General features: G+C 41.8%; 1 protein-coding gene across 2 annotated transcripts in view; it reads right to left on the bottom strand.

Annotated features, from left to right (window-relative positions):
- RASGRF2 (Ras protein specific guanine nucleotide releasing factor 2) overlaps positions 1-25,449 on the bottom strand; it is a 215,838-nt gene that overhangs the window by 22,446 nt on the left and 167,943 nt on the right. The window lies entirely within an intron of this gene.

Raw genomic sequence — 25,449 nt, 5'->3', positions numbered from 1 at the left:
ACTATTGTCATATGAACTTGATCTCGTGCTAGTTTGAAAATGAATAAAAAACAGATTTGGAATTTATTCACTATTCCGCAAATGTTTTATCTTCAAAGTGGTGACAATGGATAAAGAAAAACTATTTGAACCCTTCTCAATAGTCAATGACATAAGATGACATTTTCCTTTGGTGGAAAGATTGTGTATCTCTTAGATGGGATCAACAAGAGGCAGAAGTATGACAGCCATATTACTCCCAGCAAAACTCCATCTGTGGTGCAAAATACTTTTGGGCAGATCCTCAGCCAGTGCAAACTGTCATAGCTCCACTTAAATCAACGGAGTTATGATAATTTACATCAGCTGAGGAACTGCCCCTTTATCTTCTGAGGCATAATTCTGTGAAAGCTTTGCTAGACAAGATTCATAGAGTCATGGATTCCAAGATTAGAAGGGATCACTGTGATCATTGTGTCTGACCTCCTGTATAACACAGGCAATAGACCTTCCCCAAAATAATTCCTAGACCATATCTTTTAGTCAAAAATCCAATCCTGATTTAAAAGTTGTCAGTGATGGAGAATTCACCAGGACTCTTGGTAAAATGTTCCAATGGTTAACCACCCTCACCGTCAAAAATGTATGCCTTGTTTCCAGTCCACATTTGTCTAGCTTCAGCTTCCAGCCATTGGATCATGTTATATATTTTTCTACTAGACTGAAAAACCCATTCTTAAATATTTGTTCCCCGTGCAGATACTCATAGACTATAATAAAGTCACCCCTTAACCTCTTTGTTAAGCTAAATAGATTGAGCTCTTTGAGTCCATCACTGTAAAACATGTTTTCTAATCCTTTAAGCATTCTTGTGGCTTTTCCCTGAATCCTCTCCAGTTTATCAACATCCTTCTTGAATTGTGGGCACCAGAACTGGACAAGTATTGCAGTAGCGGTAGCACAAGTGCTAAATACAGAGGAAAAATAACCTCTCTGCTCTGACTCAAGATTCCCTTGTTTATGCACCCAAGGATTGTATTAGCTCTTCTGGCCACAGCATCACATTGGGACCTCATGTTCAGCTGATTATCCATCATGACCCTGAAATCTTTTTCAGAAGTCACTGCTTCCCAGGATAGACTCCACCACCTTGTAACGATGGCCTACATTCTTTGTTCCTAGGGGCATTCATTTACATTTAGCCATATTAAAACACATATTGTTTGCTTGCGCCCAGTTTACTAAGTGATCCAGATCAGTGATCTGTCCTCTTCATTATTTACCACTCCAATTTTTGTGGCATCTGCAAACTTTATCAGTGATAATTTTATGTTTTCTTCCAGCTCATTAATAAAAATATTTACTAGTGTAGGGCCAAAAACCAGTCCCTGTGGAACCCCACTAGAAACATACCCACTAGTGGATGATTCCCTGCTTACAATTACATTTTGAGACCAATCACTTAGTCAGTTTTTAATCCATTTAATGTGTGCCATGTTCATTTTATATTGTTCTACTTTTTTAATCAAAATGTCATGTTGGACCACTTCAAATGTCTTACAGAACATCAGCCCTATTACTTTACAACCAAATTTGTAATCTCATCAAAAAAGATATCTATTTAGATGGGATCTATTTTCCATAAACTCATGTTGATTTGCATTACCTCCTTTAATCTGTTATTAATCAAATCCTGTAACAGCCACTCCATTATCTTGCCCGGGATCAATGTCAGGCTGACAGAATTATAATCACTTGGGTCATCCCATGCACCCTTTTTAAAAAAATTGGCACAATATTGGTTTTCTTCCAGTCTTCTGGATCTTTCCTGGTGCTTCAAGACTTATTGAAAATTAACATTAAGATCCTTAAAGCCAGCCATTTCTGTTCCCCTGAAGCCTCTGGAGAAGAGAACCAAAATCCTCATATTTTAATATACACCTCATTCAGGAACTGTATTACATCTCAGTACCCCTCTACTTGCTGGGCTTCCGATCCCTCCCACCCCTGTCCCCAAATAATCTGTGGAGAGACTGTGGCCTATTCTGCAATGGAATGTCTTTCCCTCCCCCATTTAAATAAAATTACTGTAAGATTGTAGCACACCCTGAAAGTCTTTAGAATATCACTAGTGGGTCATTGTAGAATAACATTTCATATGGATCTGACATTATACTGGAGACAAGTTTCTTTGTTAAACCAAAAACAACGAGGAGTCCTGGACTCCTCGTTGTTTGTGCTGATGCAAACTAACACGGCTACCACTTTTTTAAACCAGTTAATCACTCGTGTTTGTGCCATGTGTGATTTATGCTCAATTTCTGTATGTGTTGCCTCTGTTCCACACTGGCATGTTATTCTTTCTTTTTCCCCTTTGTCTAAAAGTCAATAAAAGTACTAGGGTTTGAAAAAATCATCTCTCATTCACTACTGAAAGGTCAGCTCCCACCTCTGATCAGCCCATGTCAGTGTCTATTGTCCTGTTGTTACCTTTTCAAACAGGCACCTTCATGCTTTCTCCCAGGCTGCCCCCTCACACTTGGGAGGCATTCCCCATAAACATCCACAAAGCTACCTCCTTATCTTCCTTCACACCTCTCCTTAAAACTCTCCTTTACTGTGATACCTACAAAAAACTTGACAATGGTTAGGCTGCTGGTGATCTGAGATTGCAGCATATCATGATCTCTGTGTGTATATAATGTCTGCTGCAGTTTCCACGGTATGCATCCGATGAAGTGAGCTGTAGCTCACGAAAGCTCATGCTCAAATAAATTGGTTAGTCTCTAAGGTGCCACAAGTCCTCCTTTTCTTTTTGCGAATACAGACTAACACGGCTGTTACTCTGAAACCAGCATATCATGCTGATCAAGATTGTCTCATTGTTTCCTTGTACCCCCCTGTCTGTCTGTCACCATTTGTCGTCTCATATCTTATATTTAAATTGTAAGCTCTTTGGGGCAGGGACCAGTACAACCCCTAGCACAAGGGGTCCTGGTCCCTGATTAGAGCTATTAGGTGCAATAGTAATACAAATAATAAATAACAGAAAGGACTGGGTTCCTGCCTGGATTGCTTACAGTCTAACTCAGGCAGGCACGTTACAGTTTAAGCACAAGAATAAGTAGAAACACTCTCTGTGTATATTCAGTATGGGAAAGATTCATGACATAAATGAATTTTAAGAGGGGATTTGACAGTAGCTTTTGGCCCATAGGAGGAGAGGAGCTCTTCCAAACATTTGCATTTGAGCTAAATGCAAACATTTGGAAGTGGGAACTAAACCCAAAAGCTTCATTTATATATGTAGATATATATATATATATATATTATGCAGTATTACTTGCAATCCTCTTATCCTGTTTGTGGCAATTCACCACCTGTTTCTATGGGAACAGAAATAGAAGCACAGCTAACAGCAGCAAAGTTACTGAAACTCTTGTACATTTCATTTGCTGCTGCTGGTTAAGAGGCATAGATGGCATTTTTTCAGAGAGGCCTTTTGCTCTTATGTTCACCTTCCTGTCACCCACTTGCACCACATCAGGCATCTCCCTTTCTATGACAGTTCTCTCATATTTTTACTTTGACCATAGTCAATGCTAATTCGTAATGTTTATAGCAACTAATGTTTCCAAGTGCTTTTTCTACACTATTTGCCCAGATAGTATGGACTACTAGAATGAATGGGGGATGCAGGATTGGGCCCTAAAAGAGCATATAGTTCAAACACAGATGATACACAGAGGGAAGGACCACAAACTCCAGGCTGTGCATTTTGTTTGTTTTTTTAAAGTACATTTTCTATTCTTGGTGGCTTGGTCTTCAGAAATGTCTTTTAAGACTATTTTGAGTAGAAAGACAGAGGCAAATGGGGAGTGGCAAGGAAGCAGGTGCTAAGATGAAAGTATTGGAATATAGCTACTAAATGTTGATATTTTTGTTCTAAAGGCCTCTAAGGAAAAACCTTGTGGGTTTTACATTATTTTAAGACCATGGAAGATTAATCAAAGGAAGAGCCTTAAAAGGTTTGGCCAAGGTTTAAGCTTCCAGTAATAATTATTATTAACAACATATCAAGTTTGTTCTGTCTGTTCCGTACCTGATGGTGGCTATTCTATGACAGCAGCTGGGAAAGTGAAGCACTTTTGGTAGTCATCCACCTAAGGAATCAGCATTACTCAGAAAGGATGACCAAGATCTAACAACCTTCCTTTAACATGCTGGGTGAAATTCTGACCTATGGAAGTCAATGGGGGAGTTTTTCCATTTACTTCAATAAGGACAGGATTTTCACCTGCTATGTAGCATCAACTAGACAGAGTTGTTAAAATATTTTCTGTCCAAAATACATATTTTTAAAATCACAATGAATCAATTAGTTTAATTATAAAATAATTATTCCTACTGTCATGAAATTTGTTATATTACATCTAGAAGCATTATCTTTTTTTAAAAAAATACAGATTTAGTATTTTATTTTAATTGGTTAATCAGGATGGAAAATCATCATGTGTGTATGTCAGGTGCAGTATGGAATAGACTTTACTGGTTTAACTATTGTTTAAATACCCAATTACCCTATAGCCTAGAAACAAACAACTCTTATATGGATCAATAGAAATTTCCACAAGATGGCACTCCTCAGATAGCTGGAAAAATCTATTTATGGTGAAGTACAGAATGAATGTACATGCTCTCAGGACTAGCTTTCACCCTGGATTCTGTTTGGTTTTGCAGGGACCTCAGCAGTGGCAAGTTCACCTGAAAGGGGTTTCTGGCATGGCAAGGCAACTACAAATCCCCGCCCCTTCATTAGGGTGGCCTGCAGCCAGCCAGCACAGCCTCTAAAGTGGGTGACACTGACTGGGGAGAAGTCAGGGTAGCCAGGAGATGACATTGTCATCCTTGGAGCAGAAACTGCTGGCCGAACTCCTGTGTCACAATTTAAAGTTGCCATCCCCAGCATAATGCCTAAAGGAAGGTGGCAATGCAAATACCGCTTGCCTTACCAGAGATAATCGTCTAAGCCTATCTGTGAACTCTTTGGGGCCTGGACACTCTTTATAACCAGACCCATTGTAATCAATGGAAAGAGTTTCACTGAGTTCCATGGTCTCTGGATCAGGCCTGCAGCTGTATAACTTTTATAGCTCTAGACTCATGCTCTGTGCTAAAATACAAAATAAAAACAATTATATACCTGATCTGTGACGCGCTGGCTCCCACCTTCCCCCTCTCTGGCTCAAGGATTTTATTTGCCTCTGCCTGCACCAACCAAGCTGAATCAAGCCATTTATGTAGGTGTCTCAGCTGCAGCTATCTAGTGTCTAATTAAGGAAATTGTTTAAATCTAAGAAGCAGGAAGATTGTTGTAATTCAGAAAAGAAGCATTTTTTTTGTACTAAAGATATTTGATGTAATTTATGTTCAGTAGTCTTCTTTTCCATATATATTGATTTACCTTTCCTCTTTCTTCTTCTTACATTTCCCCATGTTCTTGTTTTTCAGTATTTGGCCTGTGACAGCACACTGATCACACTTTGTAATTTTGAAGCAGTAAACCAAAGTAAAATTCAAAACAAAAACAGAGGGTTTGTCTATTTCTATTTTGCTAGTTTTGTGTTAACCAAAAAAAAAAGATCTAATTTAGGTACTCAGGTGCTATGGTGATGAGCACACTATAAGGTCTAGATAGATAATTTGATACATTTAAAATGTATTGAGAAGAGGTGAATAGTAAAAGTGCCAATAATATTCAGTGTGAAGACATTAATCACTAATTGCTAATTTTATAATTTTAGAAGGCTTTTTCCCAACAAATCCTCTAAATTTTTACTTGCTGTATTACCTTTTAACAGAATGAATGTATATGTGGTATATCAGAACATGGATTTTCTCTAGTATTTTCTATTTTCTGTTGATAGGAGATTCGTTTGATTTGGATGATTTGCTGATATATGGACTTCACTTAAATCACTGCACATGTCAGAAATCAGAATATATTGTCATAAAACACCAAATCAAGCTTTTCACTGCCACTTACTTTATTATCACAAAAGGAATTTGTTTAATTAAAACTTAATTGCTCATTGAAGTTCTGAATTTTCCAAAGGCAAATTTAAAATTTTACAGTGATTTAATCTTTCATGACAGACACACAGCTCTAGTATATTCTGAAACTCAAACCTTTCCAAGGTATCTATCTTTGTGCTTTTAATAAAAAATTTCATGTAGTGTAAGCACAGAAATTAACTAACTCAAAGTCACTAACAGAATTTCAAAATTATTTTTCTTGTGATCCAAATTTGAGAGTTATAGAAAAAAAAAATCTCCTTATTTATTTATTTATTTAAAATTTATATTGCAGTAGCACCAAGAAGCCAAGAAAGTTGAGGCCTCATTTTCTTGGACACTGTACAGACATACAGAGAATGTCAGTTCCTGTCCTGACAATCTAAAAGATATGCACCTGGATGAGACAATCAAATGGGAGAGATGTGGAGTGCAGGAGACAGGGTAACAAATAACAGGATATGTGCAATTCTTAGCCAGTCATAAGCAGTGTTCACAGATCACCAATATTTCCAAATGTACAAGAGACAGACTAGGTATTTTCAGAGTGAAGTGAGGAGCATACCCATTTTGCTGTCACGTTACGTGCACAGGTTGCATAGGTAAAACGCTTACTGGAATGAGCACAGCAATAAAGCTAGTATGATTAAAAAAAAACGGAGGCAGAGACAATCTATTAGTGGTGCTTTGTCATATATGGAATCAGAGTTCAAAGTTCAATTCTAATTTTGTCCCTACACAAGTATATAGGGACAAAATTAGAAAGACCAAGGCACAAAATGAGATCAAACTAGCTAGGGACATAAAGGGTAACAAGGAAACATTCTACAAATACATTAGAAGCAAGAGGAAGACTAAGGACAAAGTAGGCCTGTTACTCAATGATGGGGAAAGACAATAACAGAAAATGTGGAAATGGCAGAGGTGCTTAATGACTTCTTTGTTTCGGTTTTCACCAAGAAGGTTGGTCGCAATTAGAAGTCTAACATAGTGAATGCCAGTGAAAATGAGGTAGGATCAGAGTTTAAAATAGGGAAAGAACAAGTCAAAAATTACTTAGACAAGTTGGATGTCTTCAAATCACCAGGGCCTGATGAAATGCATCCTATAATACTCAAGGAGCTGACTGAAGAGATATCTGAGCCATTAGCGATTATCTTTGAAAAGTCATGGAAGAGAGGAAACATTCCAGAAGACTGGAAAAGGGCAAATATAGTGCCCATCTATAAAAAGGGAAATAAGGACAACCCGGGGAATTACAGACCCAGAAAGATAATGGAGCAAATAATTAAGAAATCAATTTGCAAATACCTAGAAGACAATGAGGTGATAAGTAACAGTCAGCATGGATTTGTCAAGAACAAATCGCAACAAACCAACCTGATAGCTTTCTTTGACATTGTAACAAGCCTTGTGGATAGGGAGGAAGCAGTAGATGTGGTATATCTTGACTTTAGTAAGGCTTTTGATACTGTCTCGCATGACCTTCTCATAAACAAACTAGGGAAATACAACCTTGATGGCACTACAATAAGGTGGGTGCATAACTGGTTGAAAAACCATTCCCAGAGAGTATTATCAGTGGTTCACAGTCATGCTGGAAGGGCATAATGAGTGGGGTTCCACAGGGATCGGTTCTAGGTCTAGTTCTGTTCAATATCTTCATCAATGATTTGGATAATAGCATAGAGAGTACACGTATAAAGTTTGTGGATGATACCAAACTGGGAGGGGTTGCAAGTGCTTTGGAGGATAGGATTAAAATTCAAAATGATCTGGAAAAACTGGAGAAATGGTCTGAAGTAAATAGGATAAATTCAATAAGGACAAACGCAAAGTACTCCACTTAGGAAGGAACAATCAGTTGCACACATACAAAATGGGAAATAACTACCTAGAAAGGAGTACTGTGGAAAGGGTCTGGGGGGTCATAGTGGATCACAAGCTAAATATGAGTCAACAGTGTAACGCTGTTGCAAAAAAAGCAAACATCATTCTGGGATGTATTAGCAGGAGTATTGTAAGCAAGACACGAGAATTAATTCTAATGTTCTAATCCGCGCTGATTAGACCTCAGCTGGAGTACTGTGTCCAGTTCTGGGTGCCACATTTCAGGAAAGATGTGGACAAATTGGAGAAAGTCCAGAGAAGAGCAACAAAAATGATTAAAGGTCTAGAAAACATGACCTATGAGGGAAGATTGAAAAAATTGGGTTTGTTTAGTTTGGAGAAGAGAAGACTGAGAGGGAACATGATAACAGTTTTCAAGTACATAAAAGGAGGAGGGAGAAAAATTGTTGTTCTGAACCTCTGAGGATAGGACAAGAAGCAATGGGCTTAAACTGCAGCAAGGGAGGTTTTATGTTGAACATTAGGAAAAACTTCCTAACTGTCAGAGTGGTTAAACACTGGAATAAATTGCCTAGGAAGGTTGTGGAATCTCCATCATTGGGGATTTTTAAGAGCACGTTGGACAAACACCTGTCAGGGATGGTTTATATAATACTTAGTCCTGCCTTGAGTGCAGGGGACTGGACTAGCTGACCTCTTGAGGTCCCTTCCAGTTCTATGATTCTATGATCGCTACCCCTGCCAGCAGGAGTTGGGAGCACCGTGTAGGCAGTATGCTTAGGGTACATCTACAGTACGAAATTATTTCGAAATTATTCGATTCGAATTTTCGGAAGTGATTTTATACATTTGGTCTTCTGTGTCCCCACTAAAGCACGTGAATTTGGCGGAGTGCATCCACAGTACCGAGGCTAGCATTGAATGTTGGAGCGGTGCACTGTGGGTAGCTACCCCGCAGTTCCCACCGCCCATTGGAATTCTGGGTTAAGCTCCCACTGCATAATGGGGCAAAAACATTTTCGCAGGTGTTTCTGGGTGTGTGTCGTCAGTTGCTCCTCCCTTCATGAAAGCTACGGCAGACAATCGTTTCGTGGCTTTTTGGCATGCAGACGCCATACTGCTTTCAGCAGATGGTGCACCGCTGCTCTCCTGCTACTATGAATCCACCTCACATTTCCTCTCATCTTCCTACGTAATCTCTAGTACCTACCCTTTCTCTTCCGCATCGAACGCTTCCACCGCCAACTCTGCTCGGCCACCGTGAACCGAGCAGCACAGCTTCTGCCACCAACTCTGCTCTCCCACTCTTGCCGCGCTACTGAGCTTCTCCATGTTGTCTGTCCTGGGTTCCTGCCTCCGTGAAAGCTACAGAACACAACCATTTCCTGCCTTTTTTTGGATATCATGGACTGAATAGCACCTCTTCCGCTGCCACTCTGCTCTCCTATGTTTCGCACCCTTTTTCCACGATTACCCATGCAGGCACCATAGCCATGGAGCCCGCTCAGATCTCTGCTGCAGTTTTGACCATTGTAAATACCTCGCCCATTATCCAGCAGTATGTGCAATACCTGCAAAACTGGGTGAGGAAGCAACAACAGCGTGATTAAGATAGTGATGAGGACATGGACACAGACGTTCCTAGAAGCATGGCATGTGGTGATAGGGAGATCATGGTGGTGTTGGGCCAGGTTCATGCCATGGAATACCGATTCTGGGCCCAGGAAACAAGCACAGACTGGTGGGACCGCATGGTGTTGCAGGTATGGCATGATTTCCAGTGGCTGAGAAACTTTTGTATGCGTAGGGCCACTTTCATGGAACTTTGTGACTTGCTGTCCCCTGCCCTGAAGTGCAAAGACACCAAAATGAGAGCAGCCCTCACAGTTGAGAAGCGAGTGGCCATAGCCCTGTGGAAGCTTGCAATGCCCGACAGCTACCGGTCAGTCGGGAAACAATTTGAAGTGGGCAAATCTACTGTGGAGGCTGCTGTGCTGCAAGTAGCCAACACAATCATTGACCAGCTGCTATCAAGGGTAGTGACTTTGGGAAATGTGCAGGTCATAGTGGATGGCTTTAATGCGCTGGGGTTCCCTAACTGCGGCGGGGCAATAGACGGAACGCATATTCCTATCTTGACCCCGGAACACCGGGGTGGCCAGTACATAAATTGCAAGGGGTACTTTTCCATGGTGCTGCAAGCACTGGTGGATCACAAGGGATGTTTCATTGACATCAACATGGGATAGCCGGGAAAGGTGCATGACGCTCGTGTCTTCAGGAACTCTGGTCTGTTTGAACAGCTGCAGGAAGGGACTTATTTCCCAGACCAGAAAATTACTGTTGGGGATGTTGAAATGCCTATAGTTATCCTCGGGGACCCAGTCTACCCCTTAATGCCATGGCTCATGAAGCCGTACACAGGCACCCAGGACAGTAGTAAGGAGCAGTTCAACTATAGGCTAAGCAAGTGCAGAATGGTGGTAGAACGTGCTTTTGGACATTTGAAAGCGCACTGGCGCAGTTTACTGACTCAGTTAGATCTCAGCACAACCAATATTCCAATTGTAATTGCTGCTTGTTGTGTGCTCCACAATATCTGTGAGAGTAAGGGGGAGACATGTATGGCAGGATGGGGGGTTGAGGCAACTCGCCTGGCGGCCAGTTTCGCACAGCCAGACAACAGGGCGATTAGAAGAGCGCAGCAGGGCGCGCTGCACATCAGAGAAGCTTTGAAAGCCAGTTTCATGACTGGCCAGGGTACGGTGTGCCAGTTGTGTTTGTTTCTCTTAAAGTTATCCGCCCCCTATATATATGAAAGGAAATAAAGTCACAATTGTTTAAAAATCGTTCATTATTATTTGTTGCACAAAACATTGAGAGAAATCAGAAGCTAGATGGGGGATGGAGGGGGGGTATTGGGTTAGAGGGGTGGAGGAGGAGGGAAGGACAAGTCCAGAAACCAAATCAAAATTTAGGATATGCCAGCTTTCTGCTGCTTGTGCAATCCTCTGGGGTTGACTGTGTGGGTCCCTGTAGTCTCCCCCCGCCCTTTGTTCTTGGGTGTCTGGGTGAGGAGGCTATGGGAACTTGGGGAGGAGGGAGGGCGGTTATATAGGGGCTGCACCGGCAGTCTGTGGTCTTGCTGCCTTTCCCGCATTAGATCCACCATACAGCAGAGCATGTCAGTTTGCTCCCCCATGAGCTTGACCATAGCATCCTGCCTGCTCTCATCGCACGCGTCCCTCCTCTCTTCGTATTCATGTAATGCTTTACGCGACTCCGCAATTGTTTGCCTCCATGCATTCAGCTCCGCCCTATCAGTGTGAGAGGACTGCATGACCTCAGCAAACATGTCATCCCGAGTTTGTTTTTTCCACCTTGTAATCTAGACCAGCCTCTGGGATGGAGTAAATAGGGGCCGCATTGAAACATTTGCACTTGCTGTGGAAGGAGAAAAAGGGAGGATAGTATTTTAAAACATACATTTTAGAGAACAAAGGGGACACTCTTTCTCAGTGAAACAGGCAATTCATAGTACACAGCACATGCTCTTTCTGTACAAAGGTTGCATTTTGCCTCTTATACTGAGGTGCCTGCCACTTTGGTGTGAGTAAGCCATCACATGAGGCTGGGCAACAGAATTCAGCTTGCAGGCAGCCATGGTAAGCCCCAGGGGCACGCGGGGTTCTGGTTCTTCTGCATTCATTTCAATGCTTTCAAACTGCTGGGCCCCCTTTCCCATAGCAAGCAATGCCTGGTGGGTTTGCCATATAAAAGGAGGGCCTGCAGGCTCTCTGGGATGATCGCTTCACACATCTCCATCCCCCGCACCCACCGCGTTGCTCCAATGAGGCTCTGAGAAGGGATGAGCCCTTTAAACTAAATGCGAACAGCTCAGCGCAGCTGGGTTTCCCTCCACCCCCTACTGCGTGGCTCCAATCAAGCTCTCACTCACCAGAAGTGCCTTCTCCAGGGTCATGGTCTGGGAGCATGCCTTGGGAGTGGGGGGAGGTTATTGGTTCCAGTGTTAAGAATAGTTCCTGGCTAGGGAGGGAAACGGATTTCCCACTTGCCGCCTGTGCACTGTCCTCCGCCTCCTCCTCTTCATCCTCCAAAAACTCATCCTCCTCGCTCTGTGCTACTCTCCCCTTGCAGGTGTCCACGGACAGTGGTGGGGTAGTGGTGGCGTCACCCCACATAATTGTATGCAGCTCATGGTTGAAGCGGCATGTATGGGGCTGTGACCCAGAGCGCCCATTCACCTCCCTGGCATTTTGGTACACTTGCCTGAGCTCGTTGATTTTTGTATGACACTGCTCTGCGTCCCTGGAGTAGCCTCTTTCCGTCATGGCCCTAGAGACTTCAGCCTATGTATTTGTGTTTCTTTTTTTGGAACGTAGTTCTGCCATAACATATTCGTCTCCCCAACATGCGATGAGATCCAGTACCTCCCGTTCGGACCATGCTGGAGCTCATCTACGAATCCGGACTGCATGGTCTCTTGTGATGGTGGACTCTGCATGGTCGCCTGTGATGGTGGACTGTGCTGATGGTCACCTGTGCTGATGGTGACCAAAGAGGAAATTCAGAAGTTCCTGGGGCTTTTACTGCCTACACGGCTAATGCATCAGAGTTGAGAGTGTTGTCCAGAGCGGTCACAAGGGAGCATTCTAGGATAGCTCCCGGAGGCCAATAACATCCAATTGCATCCACAGTACCTGTAACCCAGAACTGCAATCTCGATTTTAGAGCTACTCCACTTTCCGACGTGGAGTACAGAAATCGGATTAAAGAGCCCTTTAAATCGAAAAATCTGGTTTGGTCGTGCAGACGGAATCAGTTTTATTTAGAAGTAACTCGGCTAATTCCGAAATAACCGCATACTGTAGACGAGGCCTTAGTCTCGATAGGAGAGAAAATGTCTCATGTCACTCAAGTAATCCATCTGTGATTAAGGAGCAGAGTAGTTGATGGGTTTATAACCATTGGCTAGGAGGATGGAGACTGAATGAGCAGAAGGTGTGAAGCAAGGAAAATACTGCTTAGATACTATGGTGATGTGTGCATTAGAAATACACAGATCTGATCATATAGCAAAGATAAAGAAAATGATCTACACAGTTCTGACAAGCATGCAAGAATGTAGGAGGGCCTTTAGAATAATTTCTCTTTTATGTAACCTCCACACACACGTAGAAATAGTCTTCTTTTAAATATCCTGAGGAGAGCATCCTATAAACAGGGGACAGAGAAGAGCAAAAGACTCCGCAAAATCCTCTAGTGACATCAGTATGGAAATCTAATTGACCTGGGACATATTTGGATACTACAGTGATGAGGAGGGTGGACAGGAGATAAGTACATAGATACCAGACATGGAGAACTCTTGAAGAATCTTTACAGGGAATCCATTTGCAGAGTCAGATTATCTGACTTCAGCATAACCCTAAATGCTTTATATACAAATAACTCTCACATCACTTTAGCGCTCATAAATGGAGCCAGCCAGCTTTCTAAATAATTCTCAGGCAACTGCAAAGAAGTCAGTTGGTAGGTTGGCATCAGGGACCTGTGATTGCCATGCGAAAAGGAGGAGGAGTGGTATGGGTTGTCAGGATAAATGTAACACAACTCCCCCAGGACAGCCTTTACTGAATACATTTGAAATAATTTAATTAGACTCTTATTTTATTCTAATTTTTTGTTACATAATATTATGCTTTGAAGAGGCAGAGGAATGGAAAGTATCTCCAGAAGGTTTTGGCAAGCAAGGCTGGCCCCTAAAGATGTGCTACACATTGGAGATAGGGCCCGGTATTTTTGGGGATCTGCTTTCAGTTCACACCTAGGGGCAATTCTAGTCAACAGCCCTGAAGAGCCCTGCAGTTAGGATCCCATTTTTGAGTGAGGGAAGAAAGGAGGCCAACTGATCCCCCATTCAGCTGTCTCCAAAGCAGTGTTGCCACATAACACCCCTGCACTGGTCCCACAGATGTTTCCTGATTCAGCCAATACCAACACTGGCTATAAGTATGAAGATACACTGTGTTAAATCTTTCATTTCACCTCACCCTGTGGGCAGGTAAGAGGCTTTACAATGAGAATCCTATGTACAGAAACCACAGGAGAGGGCAACAGGACAGAAATCTGTGAGAGGGTGAAGGAGGAGGAGGAGAGATAGTATGGAAAGAAAAAATGGAGAGAGATCTGAAAGGGGAGGGGAGAAACAAGGAGAGAGATGTTGGGTCACTCTGCCCCCCAAGAGGTGGATTTTGGGGTACTGCAGTTTTCCACCTAACTCCTCCTCTACTACAGCTGTTGGACCAGCAGGCTGGGGCGTGAGTGAGCCAAGCATGAAAGCAGTACTGTGTTGCCATTTAGATTGTCATTTAACAACTTTGTTTATCAAAAATGCTTGCTAGCAATCCTGAATCCAATTTCAATATTTTTTTTTTTAAAAACCAATATCCTAGCCAAAAACAGAAAATTAAGTTGTTGACAATTATTTGTGACAAGTTTGGTTTGGGGCAGGGAGTGGGCCAGTTTTCATCAGAGAAACAAAAAATGTTGACTGGCTTTCCTATAGCCCTGTTACCGCTAAATAGAGCCCTCCAACAACTGTAATATGCTCATCTCCTTACTAGTGTACAGAGTGACCATATGTTGTACTAAGATTCTCTTGCTTTTTTCCCCAGTTAGTCAGTATAGCTTTTGCCAGCCCAGGGGTTGGGCATCCAATGTCTTAAGTTTTCACAATGTTTTGTCCAACTTTCATAAAGTAAATACATGGTTAATATGCATTAAAAAGGCCAGGGACACTTCCTTGTGAAGAATCTGTGCAGCAGATCACGCTAGAGCTGTGAAAAATGTCAGTTTTTGATGGAACTTTAGAGGTAGTGATTTATCATGTATTTCTGGCAGTGCCCAAAACGTGCTGCTATTGCTAACGTCTTTCCAAACAAAAATAAGGCACAACAGGACTCCTGTCACATTTCTGTGCTGCCTTGATCTAGATGAGATGATTCTGTGCTGACTTCATTTTGGTCACTTTGTGCTTTACCTAGGAGTAAAACTAGGGTTATATTTTGCCACTGTTTGGAAACCCAGCTTATTAAACTGGATAATGCCATTGATCTATTTACATTATAAGGTTGATATAGAGTTGTAACTAACATTAAGACTGATACCCCCTATACATTTAAAACTAAAATGTGGCTTTGTAAAAATGACATGGGTTTCCAACCCTACTGTGTCTCAGTCAGGGTGGAGCACCTTGTGAGGTGTCTTCACACTACCTCAAGGTCACAGGCTGACAGCTATCCTATATTAGTTATTTTAAATAATATTTCTGATAATCTGATCATTTAAACAGTTATTTCTTTAAAAAACACCCTTACAAGTTATGTCATATCGAAAACAACTTTCCGGGTCACAAAAAAGAAAATGGATAGATGAAATAAGATTAGCTGTACAAGCACAGAAGGGTTCTATACTTAAGTTTGTACGTCATGAAAACAACGATGTTGATCAAGATCATCAAGTAACTGCCAAAGAAAATATTTATGCAGACGAAGCTCAAGAAATGCAACAACACACAGAACAATCATTTGAAATAGATGCAGACAGAAAACAAGAAATTACAACAGTTGAAACTGTACTATCTTGGGATATAGATGACATTGGCACATGGCCACAATCTTTAAACAACGAATTCCATGCCATTATACTTGAGAAAGGCCCTGGAAGAATAAAAGGTCTTGAATATCCTAAAGACATTAGAGGTAGGAAATTCACGGAAAACAATTACTACAAAAGACTTTCTAATGGTGAAATTGTCAACAGATGGTGGCTTGCGTACTCTAAATGCAAGGATGCTGTATTTTGTTTCCCATGCAAGCTTTTCAATAGTTGCAATTTTAAGATAGCAACCGGGGGTATTAATGATTGGAAAAATCTTAGTCACATATTACCGCAACATGAAAAGGCACAACACCGAATTGAAAGTATGCACAAATCGTGTGAGCTGAGTGTAAGGTTAAAAAATCAGAAAACTCTTGATGCCCAAAATCAAAGACTGCCGGAGTCAGAGAAGCAGCATTGGTGTCGTGTTCTTGAACGTCTATTATCTATTGTTGAATATCTATCAACAATCAATCTTGCTTTTAGAGAAAGTGTTGAGAAATTATTCCAGCCCAAAAATGGCAATTTTTTGGGCCTTGTACAATGGCTGGGAAAATTTGACACAGTGATGAGTGAACATCTCCGAAGAGTAACTGAAAATGAAATACATGACCACTATTTGGGACCAAGAATTCAAAATGAACTGATCATGCTAATGAATGATAAAGTGAGAGACAAAATTGTTTCATTGGTTACTTTGGCAAAATATTTTGCCATAATTCTAGATTGCACTCCGGACATAAGTCATCAAGAACAGATGTCGTTAGTAGTGAGATTTGTCGACATTAGTGATTCAGCACAGATTACAGTTAAGGAATCATTTATCACATTTTTAGATGTAAAGGACACTACAGGTTTTGGACTTCAAGCTCTCCTTGATGGACTAAAATGAATGGGATGGTCCGTAATGAACATTAGAGGACAAGGCTATGATAACGGTGCCAATATGAGAGGATGCATTTCTGGCATGCAAGCTAGATTGCTGGCAGAAAATCCACGAGCCTTTTTTGTTCTGTGTGCATGCCACAGCCTTAATCTGATTTTGTGTGATATGGCCAAGTCTTCTGTAGAAGCTATTTCTTTTTTTGGTTTGCTGCAACGCATTTACGTGCTCTTTTCAGCTTCCACTCGATGGGAAATATTCAAAGTACATCTCAATGGTATTACTGTTAAACCTCTATCTAAGACATGCTGGGAAAGCAGAGTAGAAAGTGCAAAAACGTTGAGATATCAATCTGAGGAAGTTTACGAAGCACTAGTTGCTATTTCAGAAGAAGCCAGAGATCCAAAAGCTAAAAGTGAAGCACAGTCATTGGCCTCTGAAATATCCAGCTTCAAGTTTCCACCATCTGTCGTAATCTGGTATGACATTCTTGTTAAAATCTCAAGTGTAAGCAAAATAATGCAGAGTCCAGTGATGCAGCTTGATTCAACACTTATCTTACTAAACAACACACAAGACTTTTTAGTGAAATACAGAGAAAATGGATTCAAAGAAGCACAGATTACAGCAAGAGAGCTTGCACAGGCACTCGGTGTAGAATCAAAATTTCCATGTCCAAACGTGACACGAGTTTCAAGGAAAAAATGGCAAGTGGACTATGAAGGCGCAGATGAGCCCATAGACAATCCAGAAAAGAAATCTGAGGTTGAGTTTTTTAATGTTGTGATGGATAAAGCAATATCTGCCGTTGATGAAAGGTTTAATACCTTACGATACACCATGAACAGTTTGGATTTTTGTATGACATAACTAAATTCAACGAACTAGGAAAACAAGAGCAGCAAATGACAAAGTGCAAGAACCTAGAGAGCCTCCTGAAGCATGGTGATAGTTTTGATATAAATGGACTTGAACTGTACGAAGAATTGAGTACATTGTCATCAATGTTGCCACATGCAAAACCGGTGAAGGACATTGTACAGTTTGTTCATATCAGCAAACTTGTTGACATATATCCTAATGTGTACATTGCCACTTGTATTCTACTGACAATTCCTGTAACAGTAGCATCAAGAGAACAAAGTTTCTCAAAACTAAAGCTCATTAAAAACTATCTCCGTTCTATAATGAGTCAGGAACGATTTATCTCTTGTTCTATTGCAAGAATAGCAAGACCACTCACTTTGTCTTTGTCATATAATGACATTATTACTGATTTTGCAGCCAAAAAAGCCAGAAAGATCGCTTTTAATTAAAAACAAATCCTTGTTTCAATACCTCTTCATAGAAATTTCCAATAAAACATTGACAAATTTAAAAAATTATATTATCTGCATCATTCTGTCAATAAATCAGAACTTTTTCTATAGTGCTACTTCTTTGGTGCTAGTCCACCAGCATTACAGTGTGCTTAATTAACCGTTTTTAACAAAGTGCATGTGGAAAGTTTTCCAATACTGTAAGCTTATGTTTGTGTTGCTAAGAGCAAGTCAGGCATAGGGGCACGAGTTTAATAATCCCGCCTAGGGCACCATAAATCCTAAGGATGGCCCTGGTTGGCTGGGAATAAAGGTGAGCAGTGGCGGATTTAGAGTTAGTGGGCCCTGTGCTCAGCTTCATTTCCCCCCCTACGGGGGGGGGCATTCTCTATCTCCTGTCCCCCCCCCCTTTTTTTCCCCTTCCATTCTCCTCCTGGGGCTGGGGGGTGCAGGGTGTGGGAGGGCCTTCAGGGTTGGGGTACAAGGTCTGGGAAGGAGTTAGGGTGCAGGAACAGGCTGGGGATGGGGGGTCTGGCCAAGAGTTAGGGTGCAGGAGGGGACTCAGGGCTCAAAGCACTTACCTGAGGCAGCTCCCGTTTGGCGGGCGGGGTGCAGGTGCGGGAAGTTCAGGTGGCTCCCTGCGGCCCTGTGCTTGCCCCGCAGGCACCGCCCCCCACAGCTCCCCTTGGCCGCGATTCTCGGAACTGTCTCTTTCCCCGCCACCAGGCAGGGCCAGGACGCAAGGGGCTTTAGAGGCTGCAGCTCAGGGCCCAGGGCTAAGTGGGCCCCGGAGCAGTGGGCTGCAGCCCCTAAAGCCCCGCCACCTTTCTGCATCTGGCCCTGCGAGCACGGGCTGGAGGACTCAGGGGCAGCCATGAAGCCGGAGAGAAGCGGCTGCCCTGTGCTACTCCTGAGTCCTCCGGCCCATGTTTGCAGCACTCCTGCCACCCGCACCTCCCGCCTGCTCCCCTGAGGCTGTGGGTGAGCGTCCCTCCCTGTTCCCCACAGCTTCCACCCCCGAAGTCCCCCTCCCGTGGAGCAGCCCCCCCGCAGGGGGTGCGACGGTGCTGAGCTGCCCGAGCGCCCAGCCCTAGGCTCCCCTGTGGTTGGGGGGCCCCATGCCAGGTCACTGTGTGTTTCATGGTAAATCCTCCCCTGGCGGCGAGGGAAAGATCGATACCGTGGTGGAAATATTGAAATAATAGTGGAGAGAGGGGATGGCTAGGGATTGATACACAGGAAGGTAAAAGGAAAGACATAATTTCAGAGAAACAGGGAGAGCATTTGGGAGGGAGATGGAGAAAGAGTTTTAACAGAGTAGGAAGAAGGAAAGCAAAGTGGAGGATTAAAAATACCAGATTAGAACAGAGTGAGAAGCATTTGCAGGTAAAACTACAGTCTGTCTGTGGCTGGCTCTGTGTGGGTGCACACAGAGGGGTGGAGAGAGCACATAAAGACTTCCCTCCCTCGGGCTCCTGTGCAGGAGCCAGCTCAAAATAGCAGAATAGCACAGGCACTAGAAAAGCTAGTGCTACCAGTGTGAGGCTGAGACCATGGCTGGTCATGCTTCAGAGAAGTACAAATCAGAAAATCCCGGTCACAGTCAGTTAGTTGCATGAAATATCAAAGAGCAGAATCATGCAGTCTGCAGAGATCCACACATATTTTCAGGCCAAGGAGGCAAATTTCAAATGGACAGATTTCGCCATGTGATTTATGAATATGGTTGGGCCAAATTCTGCTCTCATTAACACCAATATAAATCCAAAGTAATTTATATGAAATCATTAGAGTTACTTTTAATTTACACCGGTGTCTTAAAGCAGAATTTGGCCCAATTAACTGATGGAACAGAACTGAGTGGAGGTGCACTTGTGATGTGGTATACTAAAAGAAAATTTAATTTTCCAATGTAAAAAAATTTTAAAAAGCATATTTTGATCATAATTCCTGTGATGGGGCAAATCCTGATAAGTTAACTTAAACTGAAACAATTATGGATGGAGAAGGGAGAGGTAACAGAAACAATAATTAGCCATAGAGGGAAATGTAGCTATGACCTCTCCTAGGCTTACTTAAACAAACAAACAAACAAAACAAGAATCACTTTGCTTTTCCTCTCGTTTCAAGCGCAAAGCAGGTACCATCTTTTGGGGAGAATGCCAGTCCTGCTTTTATAACATTAGTTTTAGTCTGTCTCCCTAATTGACTATAATTAATTTAAAAGTACAAGCTATGTAAATAAAATGACTAAATAATTCCCATGGCGCATCATACAAATTTTTTTAATTTCTAGGCATTCTATAGTATTCTGAAACCTTGAAAGAAGAATCTAGCCACTAGGTATTGTCAGATTAAAGTTTTCAGAACTGATAAGAAATGTGACATTTCTGCCTCTAAATTCTGTGGGTTAGAATGTTTAACTGAAATACAAAAAGAACCCACTGAAGCGGGACCTGTCAGACTCCAGCAGAAGTGAGTGAAGTATACCTCTAATTAATTTGACTTACTGTATGCTTGGCTAGCATTCTGAGGGTAACTCACATTTCCTGAAGGGTCATGGGAGATCAAACCCTTACACTTCTGCAATCTTTTGCTTCAATCAAGTACATTAATATTTTATACAAATACATATGCTATACGCAGTATGTAATTATGCAAATACTTAGAATTCTCCCACTACATGACCAATAATTAATTGGAATGTTTATTTATAAGAGAGGGCGAGAACCAGGCAACCCCACAAAGTTTCACATTGTTGTTGGCAAAAGGTCCTAAGGAAGAGCTCCATGTAGCTCGAATGCTTGTCTCTCTCACCAACAGAAGCTGGTCCAATAAAAGATATTACCTCAACCACCTTGTGTCTCTAAGATTCTGTCAGCCATAGTATACATTAGGCCTTTAAACATTAACAGCAGGTTTAAGATACATATTAATATTATTATGTATTGTACTGAAATAGAATTGTCTCAGAAAATCAAAGTGTAGGTATGCACTATAATTATTGATACATAACTGTGACCATTTCCTCAATTATTCAATTCCTTGTACTTTGGTCACAAGTGTCTGATTTTCATAATCATCAAGACTATAGTATACAAATCCCTATACTGAATATTCACTTGAACTGAGCTACAAAGGGGAAAGCAACTTGCACCAGGTAAAGGTCTGGAACAAGAGAGGAACCAGAGACCAATTCAATCCCTGCGCAGCTGCCCACGGCTTGTGGCAATTCCACAACTGAATGTGATTAGCAGACACCCATCTTCAGCTAATCAGAGGGCAGGGATTTGCAAAATCATTCTAGTTGCGATCCTCAAAGGAGGTTAAGGGTATAGGCACACAATTCCTAATGGAATTTAATATAAGTAGAGAATATAACTGTATTTGGCTCCTTTGGGAAGCTCAGCCTCTGTGACTATTTCTCAATATAGGAAAATCTTGCTCTGATAGGCAAATACAATACATCACTTCTGACTGGCTGGGAGTTTTTCAAACATTGCCAGCAATAAGGACACTGTTTCAGCTTCTTACTCCCTTCAGCAGAGGCAGATAAAACTCCAATTTATAGCTTATAATGTTTAGATGAAAGAAGAAAATAGGACCATAAAGCAAAGAAAATGAGGCGGTAGAACTGTTTATTAGCCTATTAAAAGCATCTATAGACTTCATTTGCTTTGCTTCATTTTCCCTCCCTCAGTGGGAGTTTTATTTTCACAAGCCCTCTCCTTTCCCCGTAAGCCAGCAAGGTTCTTGAGTCTTGACCCCAAAGTAACTGTCACAGTATTTGTGTTTTACTTGTTTACAATGGTAGACTCCTACACTGTTTCTCTCAGTTTAGTTTGGAAGCAAAGTGTAGACACAAACATTCTGCTGTTATTCTAGCAGAAGAGCTTTGTTCACTTACAGGAGGTGCTTCAGAACAGACAGAAGGGAATCATAGACTATCAGGGTTGGAAGGGACCTCAGGAGGGCAACTAGTCCAACCCTCTGCTCAAAGCAGGACCAATCCCCAATTTTTGCCCTAGATCCCTAAATGGCCCCCTCAAGGATTGAACTCACAACCCTGGGCCAATGCTCAAACCACTGAGCTATCCCTCTCCCCACAAAAACAAGGAAAATGAGGAGGAAGTGGGGGAGAGAGAATGAAAAGAAAGATACAGTGCTTTTTTTTTAAACAAGCTAAAAACCTAAATAATTTACCTTTCACCCAAAAATTAATGCCAACATAGATTTGATTCTCTTGCTCAGTTTGTCAAAAATAAGATGTCACATTATTTGTCTGGATGTTTTTGCCAAACTTGTGTCTATGTCTTGTGATCAACAGGAGACAGTAGTTAGCTTCCCCCCCTTCTAAAAAGGGCAGCAGTTATAGTGTTAGCAATCCAATATACTTTCACTGAGAATTAATGTGCAGTTCTGATGATGTATCGCTGAAGTTTTAAAAAATAATGAAGAATCCTTTCCTAGTCATTATTTAATCCTTCAGTTTCAAAATAACAAAACTGCTTTTTTAATTCACATCGTCACTGAACAACCATAATTTTTATTTTACAATGACTCTGCTTTCAGGAGTTCTGCACACAAGATCACATTTTAGATTTAATGATATTGTCTGTGTTTAGATAACAGAGTTTTAAAAAAGCTTCTTTAAAACACCCATGACATTAGTTTTGTGGTTTACAAGATACTTTATAAAGCTAACTCATATCAGAACCCAGTAGAGGAAAGACCATCCAATCCCCATCCAGGAGCTGCAAGCGATGGCAGGGGAGGCCATGAGAGGGTCCCCCAGCTGCTGACACCCTCATTAACATGGCCGCCTTTTTCCTTCCCAGGCTCCTATGCTAACACTGAAGCTATACCATGCGGTGGAAGGTGGCCACAATGGGAAAAAGCTCTTGGACAGAGGAGGACTTGGGCAAAGGAGAAGAGGGATGGGATGGTCAAGGCTAGGGAGAAAAAAGTTAATGACTCAGATGTGTATCTAACATCGCCTCAGACATTTCACATGTACATTTGTCCGTCTGTACGGTTTATTTAAATTATAAACGCTTCTGGGAAGGAACTGCATACTCTTTGGTTTGTACAGCCCCTAACATATTTTGGGCATTACAGCAATAGAAATCATTATGATTATTATAATTTTAGGGAGCCGATCATGCATAAAGAAGTAAGCACCTAACGGGCACCTCACTCACAGCACAAAGACAGAGCTATTGTTATGCACTCAGTTAGAGCTATTTATACATTGCAACACTGAGCACTCCTTCTGGAGTAGTGTTCTTCCATCTACACAAAAAAAGAAAATGTGTAATACAAGTATTTTCTTGTCTGTTCTTATTTCACATGAAATAAAATATTTTTCAGGTTACTTAGGTTTAATTCAAAATGGGGCTCACAGACTTCTAGCAAAAGAGGTTCATGTTATGCAGGGGGAAGTGTCATAAACAGAGGCCTTTAATATATCTTTCTAGGGAAAATGATCAGGCTATCTGGGGTGGTTCCCACCCAGCTGCTCTGATGACAGTGAAAATCAGCTGTGAAAGGCCACCCTTTTGCTGCTTGTCTTTATCAGGGGGAAGAGGGTAGGATTAGGTTAGTGAAGACTCATCCCAATTCCTTTCCTTTCTCCGTGCGCGTGGGGAGAAAAGTTCATACATGTGCACATAAATGCACATATCCATAACCTAAACAAGCTAGTTCTCCTACAGAATGGGAAGGAGGCAAGAGGGGGAGAGAAACAGAGAACTTGTTATTGTTATTTCTACCTTCAAGTGACACCACCCATCTCAACAGATGGGGCACTTGATGGGGCCAGTGGTGACTGGGACAACCCCCGTTGAACAGGGGAGGAAAGCATACGCTGCAGGGATACAGGAGTGGCTACTTCTCTTCCAGAGTCTCTCATTGGTGGGGAGGAAACTGATTGGTCCTTTGCCCTCCTCTTGTATTAAATTAAACCCTAGTCTGGGTTGTGAAGATTCCTCTCATTCTGTTCAGCAGTGCCACCCCCTACCCTGTATTGGTAGCTTCAGAGCTGTTTTGAGGCCAGGAAGGACTTTTTTCTTCTCAGGGGCCAAGTTGGCATAAGCCTTTGGAGTTATTTGCCTCTCTCATGGCATCCTGGATGCATAGTTAAGTTAAATAGGAATCAATTTAGTAATTAGTGGTAGTACTTGATAAAGAGGATAGTTCATCACAACATGTAGCTGATTTTCAGTGTAGTTAAAAGGATGAGAGATATGAGACCCCCTTATTGGGGAGGGGGAGAAACAGGACTCATATCAGTGAGCTAAGGCTTAGACAGTCTACCCTGAGTTATTGGTTATATGGTAGGAGCCCTGTAACCTCTGCATTGGAACCATTTATAATGCCTGGTATGTGAGAGTATGGATGACAGCGTGGGTAGCACCTCCACTGTGTTAAATTTATTAAGTTGCAGCCTGCTGCTTAAGCATTGCTGTGTTTGTCCTCATTGCCACAGTGTCCAGATAAATACATGGGAGGCTCTCTCATTTTATCCTGATGGGGGCTGCATAAGTACATTAATTGATTAGATGAGCCACCTGAGCCCTTTTTTCTCTTTTTTTGTTTCCTTTAGTAGAGGAGAACAATGTGATAGAAAAATTGGGCAAAGAGGCCCCCCATTAGTGTCTCACAGGAGAGCAGCACCTATTGGAGTGTTGAGGGTGACTCATGAGGGCAGTATATATGGGTGTTTCAAAGGGGCAACAATGGGAGGAGCATGCTCAGAGCAGAGCCTCTGTCAGGGGAGCAGTTATGTATTCTGTGAGGAGTGCACATGGCAGTAGAAAGACAAAGTCCAATCTACAGTTAGTCATCAAAACACACTAAAGCAGAGTCTTTAAACTGGTAAACGTCAGAACATTTTGTTTATGGTCCTCCTTTAAGAGAATAAAATCCATCCTTTCAATGAAAATAATGTTTCAAGTGTACTGTGTGATCATAGCATCTGAGGTAAGCACCTTTAACATTTGATTTAGTTGTTCTTGGAAGAGCTGTAGATTTGACAGTGTCTTAATGCTTAAATGGTTTTGTCACTTTGGCAATCTTATAAGCCTTTACTGAATCTATCTAAAGCAGTGGTGCCCAAACAGTCTTTGGCTTATGGGCTGTGCTGTTATTACGAATTAAGGCTCTGAGCTATGGCTGTTTCAGGGCTGCGCAACATTGTTCCCAACATATAATGCTCCCTCAGCTAGACAATAACTCTTTGCTGGCCTTCCCATAGCAGTTCTTATCCCATATTGCTTTTTGGCACAAATCAGTAAGTCATTTCTGCTTTGTCTGTATCTTTCCTCTGCCCCTAATCATGTGAGGAAACAACACACAAAGCTGAGTTGCTGCAGTGTGCAGTACCTATCCTGTGCCAAAGACCTCACACTTTAAAGACTCTAATGCACTGGAATAATGGCAAATCAAACTTTACTCCTGAGAAAAAAGGCAATGAAGGACCAGGGACACCAAGCTATAGTTTCCACTTTGAAAATACACTGTACAGAGTTTGAAAATAATTTCCTCTCTCTGGTGACTCCCTCTCTTACACTTTCCTCTCTTATTTTTAATATAGTATTTGTGTTTTCAAAGGCATTTAGAGATACATAGGTACTCAGAGTAATATATTTTCGCATAGAT

Source organism: Lepidochelys kempii, chromosome 5 (genome assembly GCF_965140265.1).
Source record: "Lepidochelys kempii isolate rLepKem1 chromosome 5, rLepKem1.hap2, whole genome shotgun sequence".
In the NCBI taxonomy this organism is placed as follows: Eukaryota; Metazoa; Chordata; order Testudines; family Cheloniidae; genus Lepidochelys; species Lepidochelys kempii.
Note: the sequence above shows the minus strand (reverse complement) of the source record. Positions and strands in the feature narration are given on the sequence as shown.